An 11,521-nucleotide genomic window follows, 5' to 3' on the forward strand; every position below is an offset into this window, starting at 1 on the left:
TTCATAAATGGTGTGAAAGAGCTTTTAGCTGAGTCTTGAGATGAGGATTAGATGGTATTGAATCTTTGATTTATTTGAACAATGATGGAGATTGAAAAAAAAGAAAGTTTCTTACTTTAGAAACTATATAAAGCAACCATCTTTTAGACATAAGAAACCATAGAGATGGTGTGAAGGAGCTTTTAGCCAAGTTTTGAGATTAGGCTGAGATGATATTTAATCTTAGATTTAGTTGATAAAGGATGGAGATTGAAAAAATAGAAAGTTTCTGATTTTAGAAACATTGTTACACATCCATCATTTAGAAATAAGAAACCCTAGTGATGATGTCAACGAGCTTTAAGCCATGTTTTGGGATGAGCATTTGAGGGTATTGAATCTTAGATTTAGTTGATGAAGGATGGAGATTGAAAAATTAGAAAGCTTCTTATTTTAAGAACTTTATAAAATATCAAAGTTTTAAACACAGGAAACCATAGAGATGGATTCAAGGTGCTTTAAGCCAAGTTTTGGAATGAGAATGAGATGGTATTGAATCTTAGATTTAGTCGATAAAGGATGGAGATTGAAAAAATAGAAAGTTTCTTATTTTAGAAACTTTGTAAAACGTCCATCATTTAGAAATAAGAAACCCTAGCGATGATGTCAACGAGCTTTAAGCAATGTTTTGGGATGAGCACATGAGAGTATTGAATCTTAGATTTAGTTAATGAAGGATGGAGATTGAAAAATTAGAAAGTTTCTTATTTTAGAAACTTTATAAGACATCCATCTTTTAGACGTAGGAAACTCCAGAGATGGCGGCAATGAGCTTTTAGATCAGTTTTGAGATGAGGATGAGATGCTATTTAATCGTAGATTTAGTTGATAAATGATGAAGATTGAAAAAATAGAAAGTTTCTTATGTTAGAAACTTTAATAAACATATATCTTTTTGACATAAGAAACCCTAGAGATGATGTCAACGAGATTTTAACCATGTTTCAAGATGAGAATGAGAGGGTATTGAATCTTAAATTTAGTTGATGAAGGATGCAGATTGAAAAAATAGAAAGTTTCTTATTCCAGAAACTTTGTAAAACATCAATCTTTTAGACTTAGTAAACCTAAGAGATGGTGTCAAGGTGCTTATAGCCAATTTTTGGGATGAGGATGAGATGCTATTGACTCATAGATTTTGTTTGTGAAGGTTTGAGATTGAAAAATAGGAAGTTTTTTATTTTATAAACTTTATAAAACATCCACTGTTTAGACATAAAAAATCCTATAGATGGAGTCAAGGTGCTTTTTGCCATGTTTTGGGATAAGGATGAGATGGTATTGAATCTTAGATTTAGTTGATAAAGGATGGAAGTTGAAAAAATAGAAAGTTTCTTATTTTAAAAACTTTGTAAATCCACTATCATTCAGAAAGAAGAAACCCAAGTGATGATGTCAACGTTCTTTAAGCCATGTTTTGGGATGAGCACATGAGAGTATTGAATCTTAGATTTAGTTAATGAAGGATGGAGATTGAAAAATTAGAATCTTTCTTATTTTAGAAACTTTATAAGCCATCCATCTTTTAGACGTAGGAATCTCTAGAGATGGCGGCAATGAGCTTTTAGATCAGTTTTGAGATGAGGATGAGATGCTATTGAATCGTGGATTTAGTTGATAAATGATGAAGATTTAAAAAATAGAAAGTTTCTTATTTTACAAACTTTATTCAACATATATCTTTTTAACATAGGAAACCCTAGAGATGATGTCAACGAGATTTTAACCATGTTTCAGGATGAGAATGAGAGGGTATTGAATCTTAAATTTAGTTGATGAAGGATGCAGATTGAAAAAATAGAAAGTTTCTTATTCTAGAAACTTTGTCAAACATCAATCTTTTAGACTTAGTAAACCTAAGAGATGGTGTCAAGGTGCTTTTAGCCAATTTTTGGGATGAGGATGAGATGATATTTACTCCTAGATTTTGTTTGTGAAGGTTTGAGATTGAAAAATAGGAAGTTTCTTATTTTATAAACTTTATAAAACATCCACTGTTTAGACATAGGGAACCCAATAGATGGTGTCAACGTGCTTTTAGCCAATTTTTGAGATGAAGATTAAATAGTACTGAATTTTAGATTTAGTTGATCAAGTATGGAGATTGTAAAATGAAAAGTTTCTTATTTTAGTAACTTTTTAAAACATCAATCTTTTAGACATATGAAACCTCATAAATGGTGTGAAAGAGCTTTTAGCTGAGTCTTGAGATGAGGATTAGATGGTATTGAATCTTTGATTTATTTGAACAATGATGGAGATTGAAAAAAAAAGAAAGTTTCTTACTTTAGAAACTATATAAAGCAACCATCTTTTAGACATAAGAAACCATAGAGATGGTGTGAAGGAGCTTTTAGCCAAGTTTTGAGATTAGGCTGAGATGATATTGAATCTTAGATTTAGTTGATAAAGGATGGAGATTGAAAAAATAGAAAGTTTCTGATTTTAGAAACATTGTTACACATCCATCATTTAGAAATAAGAAACCCTAGTGATGATGTCAACGAGCTTTAAGCCATGTTTTGGGATGAGCATATGAGGGTATTGAATCTTAGATTTAGTTGATGAAGGATGGAGATTGAAAAATTAGAAAGCTTCTTATTTTAAGAACTTTATAAAATATCAAAGTTTTAAACACAGGAAACCATAGAGATGGATTCAAGGTGCTTTAAGCCAAGTTTTGGAATGAGAATGAGATGGTATTGAATCTTAGATTTAGTCGATAAAGGATGGAGATTGAAAAAATAGAAAGTTTCTTATTTTAGAAACTTTGTAAAACGTCCATCATTTAGAAATAAGAAACCCTAGCGATGATGTCAACGAGCTTTAAGCAATGTTTTGGGATGAGCACATGAGAGTATTGAATCTTAGATTTAGTTAATGAAGGATGGAGATTGAAAAATTAGAAAGTTTCTTATTTTAGAAACTTTATAAGACATCCATCTTTTAGACGTAGGAAACTCCAGAGATGGCGGCAATGAGCTTTTAGATCAGTTTTGAGATGAGGATGAGATGCTATTTAATCGTAGATTTAGTTGATAAATGATGAAGATTGAAAAAATAGAAAGTTTCTTATGTTAGAAACTTTAATAAACATATATCTTTTTGACATAAGAAACCCTAGAGATGATGTCAACGAGATTTTAACCATGTTTCAAGATGAGAATGAGAGGGTATTGAATCTTAAATTTAGTTGATGAAGGATGCAGATTGAAAAAATAGAAAGTTTCTTATTCCAGAAACTTTGTAAAACATCAATCTTTTAGACTTAGTAAACCTAAGAGATGGTGTCAAGGTGCTTATAGCCAATTTTTGGGATGAGGATGAGATGCTATTGACTCATAGATTTTGTTTGTGAAGGTTTGAGATTGAAAAATAGGAAGTTTTTTATTTTATAAACTTTATAAAACATCCACTGTTTAGACATAAAAAATCCTATAGATGGAGTCAAGGTGCTTTTTGCCATGTTTTGGGATAAGGATGAGATGGTATTGAATCTTAGATTTAGTTGATAAAGGATGGAAGTTGAAAAAATAGAAAGTTTCTTATTTTAAAAACTTTGTAAATCCACTATCATTCAGAAAGAAGAAACCCAAGTGATGATGTCAACGTTCTTTAAGCCATGTTTTGGGATGAGCACATGAGAGTATTGAATCTTAGATTTAGTTAATGAAGGATGGAGATTGAAAAATTAGAATCTTTCTTATTTTAGAAACTTTATAAGCCATCCATCTTTTAGACGTAGGAATCTCTAGAGATGGCGGCAATGAGCTTTTAGATCAGTTTTGAGATGAGGATGAGATGCTATTGAATCGTGGATTTAGTTGATAAATGATGAAGATTTAAAAAATAGAAAGTTTCTTATTTTACAAACTTTATTCAACATATATCTTTTTAACATAGGAAACCCTAGAGATGATGTAAACGAGATTTTAACCATGTTTCAGGATGAGAATGAGAGGGTATTGAATCTTAAATTTAGTTGATGAAGGATGCAGATTGAAAAAATAGAAAGTTTCTTATTCTAGAAACTTTGTCAAACATCAATCTTTTAGACTTAGTAAACCTAAGAGATGGTGTCAAGGTGCTTTTAGCCAATTTTTGGGATGAGGATGAGATGATATTTACTCCTAGATTTTGTTTGTGAAGGTTTGAGATTGAAAAATAGGAAGTTTCTTATTTTATAAACATTATAAAACATCCACTGTTTAGACATAGGGAACCCAATAGATGGTGTCAACGTGCTTCATAAATGGTGTGAAAGAGCTTTTAGCTGAGTCTTGAGATGAGGATTAGATGGTATTGAATCTTTGATTTATTTGAACAATGATGGAGATTGAAAAAAAAGAAAGTTTCTTACTTTAGAAACTATATAAAGCAACCATCTTTTAGACATAAGAAACCATAGAGATGGTGTGAAGGAGCTTTTAGCCAAGTTTTGAGATTAGGCTGAGATGATATTTAATCTTAGATTTAGTTGATAAAGGATGGAGATTGAAAAAATAGAAAGTTTCTGATTTTAGAAACATTGTTACACATCCATCATTTAGAAATAAGAAACCCTAGTGATGATGTCAACGAGCTTTAAGCCATGTTTTGGGATGAGCATTTGAGGGTATTGAATCTTAGATTTAGTTGATGAAGGATGGAGATTGAAAAATTAGAAAGCTTCTTATTTTAAGAACTTTATAAAATATCAAAGTTTTAAACACAGGAAACCATAGAGATGGATTCAAGGTGCTTTAAGCCAAGTTTTGGAATGAGAATGAGATGGTATTGAATCTTAGATTTAGTCGATAAAGGATGGAGATTGAAAAAATAGAAAGTTTCTTATTTTAGAAACTTTGTAAAACGTCCATCATTTAGAAATAAGAAACCCTAGCGATGATGTCAACGAGCTTTAAGGCATGTTTTGGGATGAGCGTATCAGGGTATTGAATCATAGATTTAGTTGATGAAGGATGAAGATTGAAAAATTAGAAAGCTTCTTATTTTTGAAACTTTATAAAGCATCAATCTGTTATCTATAGGAAACCCTATAGATGGAGTGAAGGTGCTTTTTGCCAAGTTTTGGGATAAGGATGAGATGGTATTGAATCTTAGATTTAGTTGATAAAGGATGGAGATTGAAAAAATAGAAAGTTTCTTATTTTAAAAACTTTGTAAAACCACTATCATTCAGAAAGAAGAAACCCAAGTGATGATGTCAACGTGCTTTAAGCCATGTTTTGGGATGAGCACATGAGAGTATTGAATCTTAGATTTAGTTAATGAAGGATGGAGATTGAAAAATTAAAAAGTTTCTTATTTTAGAAACTTTATAAGACAGCCATATTTTAGACGTAGGAAACTCCAGAGATGGCGGCAATGATCTTTTAGATCAGTTCTGAGATGAGGATGAGATGCAATTGAATCGTAGATTTAGTTGATAAATGATGAAGATTGAAAAAATAGAAAGTTTCTTATTTTAGAAACTTTATTAAACATATATCTTTTTGACATAGGAAACCCTAGAGATGATGTCAACGAGATTTTACCCATGTTTCAGGATGAGAATGAGAGAGTATTGAATCTTTAATATAGTTGATGAAGGATGCAGATTGAAAAAATAGAAAGTTTCTTATTCCAGAAACTTTGTAAAACATCAATCTTTTAGACTTAGTAAACCTAAGTGATGGTGTCAAGGTGCTTTTAGCCAATTTTTGGGATGAGGATGAGATGATATTGACTCATAGATTTTGTTTGTGAAGGTTTGAGATTGAAAAATAGGAAGTTTGTTATTTTATAAACTTTATAAAACATCCACTGTTTAGACATAGGGAACCCAATAGATGGTGTCAACGTGCTTTTAGCCAATTTTTGAGATGAGGATTAAATAGTACTGAATTTTAGATTTAGTTGATCAAGTATGGAGATTGTAAAATGAAAAGTTTCGTATTTTAGTAACTTTTTAAAACATCAATCTTTTAGACATAGGAAACCTCATAAATGGTGTGAAAGAGCTTTTAGCTGAGTCTTGAGATGAGGATTAGATGGTATTGAATCTTTGATTTATTTGAACAATGATGGAGATTGAAAAAAAAGAAAGTTTCTGACTTTAGGAACTATATAAAGCAACTATCTTTTAGACATAAGAAACCATAGAGATGGTGTGAAGGAGCTTTTAGCCAAGTTTTGAGATTAGGCCGAGATGATATTGAATCTTAGATTTAGTTGATAAATGATGGAGATTGAAAAAATAGAAAGTTGCTTATTTTAGAAACATTGTTAAACATCCATCATTGAGAAATAAGAAACCTAGTGATGATGTCAACGAGCTTTAAGCCATGTTTTGGGATGAGCATATGAGGGTATTGAATCTTAGATTTAGTTGATGAAGGATGGAGATTGAAAAATTAGAAAGCTTCTTATTTTAGGAACTTTATAAAACATCAATGTTTTAGACATAGGAAACCCTAGAGTTGGATCCAAGGTGCTTTAAGCCAAGTTTTGGAATGAGAACGAGATGGTATTGAATCTTAGATTTAGTCGATAAAAGATGGAGATTGAAAAAATAGAAAGTTTCTTATTTTAGAAACTTTGTAAAACGTCCATCATTTAGAAATAAGAAACCCTAACGATGATGTCAACGAGCTTTAAGGCATGTTTTGAGATGAGCGTATGAGGGTATTGAATCATAGATTTAGTTGATGAAGGATGAAGATTGAAAAATTAGAAAGCTTCTTATTTTTAGAACTTTATAAAACATCAATCTTTTATCTATGGGAAACCCTACAGATGGAGTCGAGGTACTTTTTGCCAAGTTTTGGGATAAGGATGAGATGGTATAAAATCTTAGATTTAGTTGATAAAGGTTGGAGCTTGAAAAAATAGAAAGTTTCTTATTTTAAAAACTTTGTAAAACCACTATCATTCAGAAATAAGAAACCCAAGTGATGATGTCAACGTGCTTTAAGCCATGTTTTGGGATGAGCGCATGAGGGTATTGAATCTTAGATTTAGTTAATGAAGGATGGAGATTGAAAAATTAGAAAGTTTCTTATTTTAGAAACTTTATAAGACATCCATCTTTTAGACATAAGAAACTCCAGAGATGGGGTCAATGAGCTTTTAGATCAGTTTTGAGATGAGGATGAGATGCTATTGAATCGTAGATTTAGTTGATAACTGATGAATATTGAAAAAATAGAAAGTTTCTTATTTTAGATACTTTAATAAACATATATCTTTTTGACATAGGAAACCCTAGAGATGAGGTCCACAAGATTTTAACCATGTTTTAGGATGAGAATGAGAGGGTATTGAATCTTGAATTTAGTTGATGAAAGATGGAGATTGAAAAAATAGAAAGTTTCTTATTCTTGAAACTTTGTAAAACATCAATCTTTTCAGACTTAGGAAACCTTAGAGATGGTGTCGAGGAGCTTTTAGCCAATTTTTGGGATGAGGATGAGATGATATTGACTTATACATTTTGTTTGTGAAAGTTTGAGATTGAAAAATAGAAAGTTTCTTATTTTATAAACTTTATAAAACATCCACTGTTTAGACATAGGAAACCCAATAGATGGTGTCAACGTGCTTTTATCCAATTTTTGAGATGAGGATTAAATGGTATTGAATTTTGAATTAAGTTGATCAAGTATGGAGATTGTAAAATGAAAAGTTTCTTATTTTAGTAACTTTTTAAAACATCAATCTTTTAGACATAAGAAACCTTATAAATGGTGTGAAAGAGCTTTTAGCTGAGTCTTAAGATGAGGATTAGATGGTATTGAATCTTTGATTTATTTGAACAATGATGGGGATTGAAAAAAAAGAAAGTTTCTTACCTTAGAAACTATATAAAGCAACCATCTTTTAGAGATAAGAGACCATAGAGATGGTGCTTTTAGCCAAGTTTTGAGATTAGGCTGAGATGATATTGAATCTTAGATTTAGTTGATAAAGGATGGAGATTGAAAAAATAGAAAGTTCCTTATTTTAGAAACATTGTAAAACATCCATCATTTTGAAATAAGAAACGCTAGTGATGATGTCAACGAGCTTTAAGCCATGTTTTGGGATGAGCATATGAGGGTATTGAATCTTAGATTTAGTTGATTAAGGATGGAGATTGAAAAATTAGAAAGCTTCTTTTTTTAGGAAATTTATAAAACATCAATGTTTTAAAAATAGGAAACCATAGAGATGGATTCAAGGTGCTTTAAGCCAAGTTTTGGAATGAGAATGAGATGGTATTGAATCTTAGATTTAGTCGATAAATGATGGAGATTGAAAAAATAGAAAGTTTCTTATTTTAGAAACTTTGTAAATCATCCATCTTTTAGAAATAAGAAACCCTACCGATGATGTGAACGAGCTTTAAGGCATGTTTTGGGATGAGCGTATAACGGTATTGAATCATAGATTTAGTTGATGAAGGATGAAGATTGAAAAATTAGAATGCTTCTTATTTTTGGAACTTTATAAAACATCAATCTTTTATCTATGGCAAACCCTACAGATGGGGTTGAGGTGCTTTTTGCCAAGTTTTGGGATAAGGATGAGATGGTATTGAATCTTAGATTTAGTTGATAAAGGATGGAGATTGAAAAAATAGAAAGTTTCTTATTTTAAAAACTTTGTAAAACCACTATCATTCAGAAATAAGAAACCCAAGTGATGATGTCAATGTGCTTTAAGCCATGTTTTGGGATGAGCGCATGAGAGTATTGAAGCTTAGATTTAGTTAATGAAGGATGGAGATTGAAAAATTAGAAAGTTTCTTATTTTAGAAACTTTATAAGACATCCATCTTTTAGACATAGGAAACTCCAGAGATAGGGTCAATGAGCTTTTAGATCAGTTGTAAGATGAGGATGAGATGCTATTGAATCGTAGATTTAGTTGATAAATGTTGAAGATTGAAAAAATAGAAAGTTTCTTATTTTAGAAACTTTATTAAACATATATCTTTTTGACATAAGAAACCCTAGAGATGATGTCAACAAGATTTTAACCATGTTTTAGGATGAGAATTAGAGGCTATGGATTCTTAAATATAGTTGATGAAGGATGGAGATTGAAAAAATAGAAAGTTTCTTATTCCAAAAACTTTGTAAAACATCAATCTTTTTAGACTTAGTAAACCTTAGAGATGGTGTCGAGGTGCTTTTAGCTAATTTTTGGGATGAGGATGAGATGATATTGACTCATAGATTTTGTTTGTGAAGGTTTGAGATTGAAAAATAGGAAGGTTCTTATTTTATAAACTTTATAAAACATCCACTGTTTAGACATAGGAAACCCAACAGATGGTGTCAACGTGCTTTTAGCCAATTTTTGAGATTAGGATTAAATAGCATTGTATTTTAGATTTAGTTGATCAAGTATGGAGATTGTAAAATGAAAACTTTCTTATTTTAGTAACTTTTTAAAACATCAATCTTTTAGAGATAGGAAACCTCATAAATGGTGTGAAAGAGCTTTTAGCTGAGTCTTGAAAAGAGGATTAGATGGTATTGAATCTTTGATTTATTTGAACAATGATGGGGATTGAAAAAAAAATGTTTCTTACTTTAGAAACTATATGAAGCAACCATCTTTTAGAGATAAGAAACCATAGAGATGGTGTGAATGAGCCTTTAGCCAAGTTTTGAGATTAGGCTGAGATGATATTGAATCTTAGACTTAGTTGATAAAGGATGGAGATTGAAAAAATAGAAAGTTCCTAATTTTAGAAACATTGTTAAACATCCATCATTTAGAAATAAGAAACCCTAGTGATGATGTCAACGAGCTTTAAGCCATGTTTTGGGATGAGCATATGAGGGTATTGAATCTTAGATTTAGTTGATGAAGGATGGAGATTGAAAATTAGAAAGCTTCTTATTTTAGGAACTTTATAAAACATCAAAGTTTTAAACACAGGAAACCATAGAGATGGATTCAAGGTGCTTTAAGCCAAGTTTTGGAATGAGAATGAGATGGTATTGAATATTAGATTTAGTCGATAAAGGATGGAGATTGAAAAAATAGAAAGTTTCTTATTTTAGAAACTTTGTAAAACGTCCATCATTTAGAAATAAGAAACCCTAACGATGATGTCAACGAGGTTTAAGGCATGTTTTGGGATGAGCGTATGAGGGTATTGAATCATAGATTTAGTTGATGAAGGATGAAGATTGAAAAATTAGAAAGCTTCTTATTTTTGGAACTTTATAAAACATGAATGTTTTAGACATAGGAAACCCTAGAGATGGAGTCGAGGTGCTTTTTGCCAAGTTTTGGGCTAAGGATGAGATGGTATTGAATCTTAGATTTAGTTGATAAAGGATGGAGATTGAAAAAATAGAAAGTTTCTTATTTTAAAATCTTTGTAAAACCACTATCATTCAGAAATTAGAAACCCAATTGATGATGTCAATGTGCTTTAAGCCATGTTTCGGGATGAGCGCATGAGAGTATTGAAGGTTTGAGATTGAAACTTTGTAAAACGTGCATCATTTAGAAATAAGAAACCCTAGCGATGATGTCAACGAGCCTTAAGGCATGTTTTGGGATGAGCGTATATTGAATCATAGATTTAGTTGATGAAGGATGAAGATTGAAAAATTAGAAAGCTTCTTATTTTTGGAACTTTATAAAACATCAATCTTTTATCTATGGGAAACCCTAGAGATGGAGTCGAGGTGCTTTTTGCCAAGTTTTGGGCTAAGGATGAGATGGTATTGAATATTAGATTTAGTTGATAAAGGATGGAGATTGAAAAAATAGAAAGTTTCTTATTTTAAAATCTTTGTAAAACCACTATCATTCAGAAATTAGAAACCCAATTGATGATGTCAATGTGCTTTAAGCCATGTTTCGGGATGAGCGGATGAGAGTATTGAATCTGAAATTTAGTTAATGAAGGATGGAGATTGAAAAATTAGAAAGTATTTTAGAAACTTTATAAGACATTCATCTTTTAGACATAGGAAACTCCAGAGATGGGGTCAATGAGCTTTTAGATCAGTTTTGAGATGAGGATGAGATGCTACTACATTGTAGATTTAGTTGATAAATGATGAAGATTGAAAAATAGAAAGTTTCTTATTTTAGAAACTTCATTAAACATATATCTTTTTGACAATGGAAACCCTAGAGATGTTGTCAACGAGATTTTATCCATGTTTTAGGATGAGAATGAGAGGGTATTGAATCTTAAATTTAGTTGATGAAGGATGGAGATTGAAAAAATAGAAAGTTTCTTATTCCAGAAACTTTGTAAAACATCAATCTTTTTAGACTTAGTAAACCTTAGAGATGGTGTCGAGGTGCTTTTAGCCAATTTTTGGGATGAGGATGACATGATATTGACTCATATATTTTTTTTGTGGATGTTTGAGATTGAAAAATAAGAAGTTTCTTATTTTATAAACTTTATAAAACATCCACTGTTTAGACATAGGAAACCCAATAGATGGTGTCAACGTGCTTTTAGCCAATTTTTGAGATG

Source organism: Tasmannia lanceolata, unplaced genomic scaffold (assembly GCF_043159265.1).
Source record: "Tasmannia lanceolata isolate RefF3 unplaced genomic scaffold, GAP_Taslan_0.1 ptg000015l, whole genome shotgun sequence".
Lineage (NCBI taxonomy): Eukaryota > Viridiplantae > Streptophyta > Magnoliopsida > Canellales > Winteraceae > Tasmannia > Tasmannia lanceolata.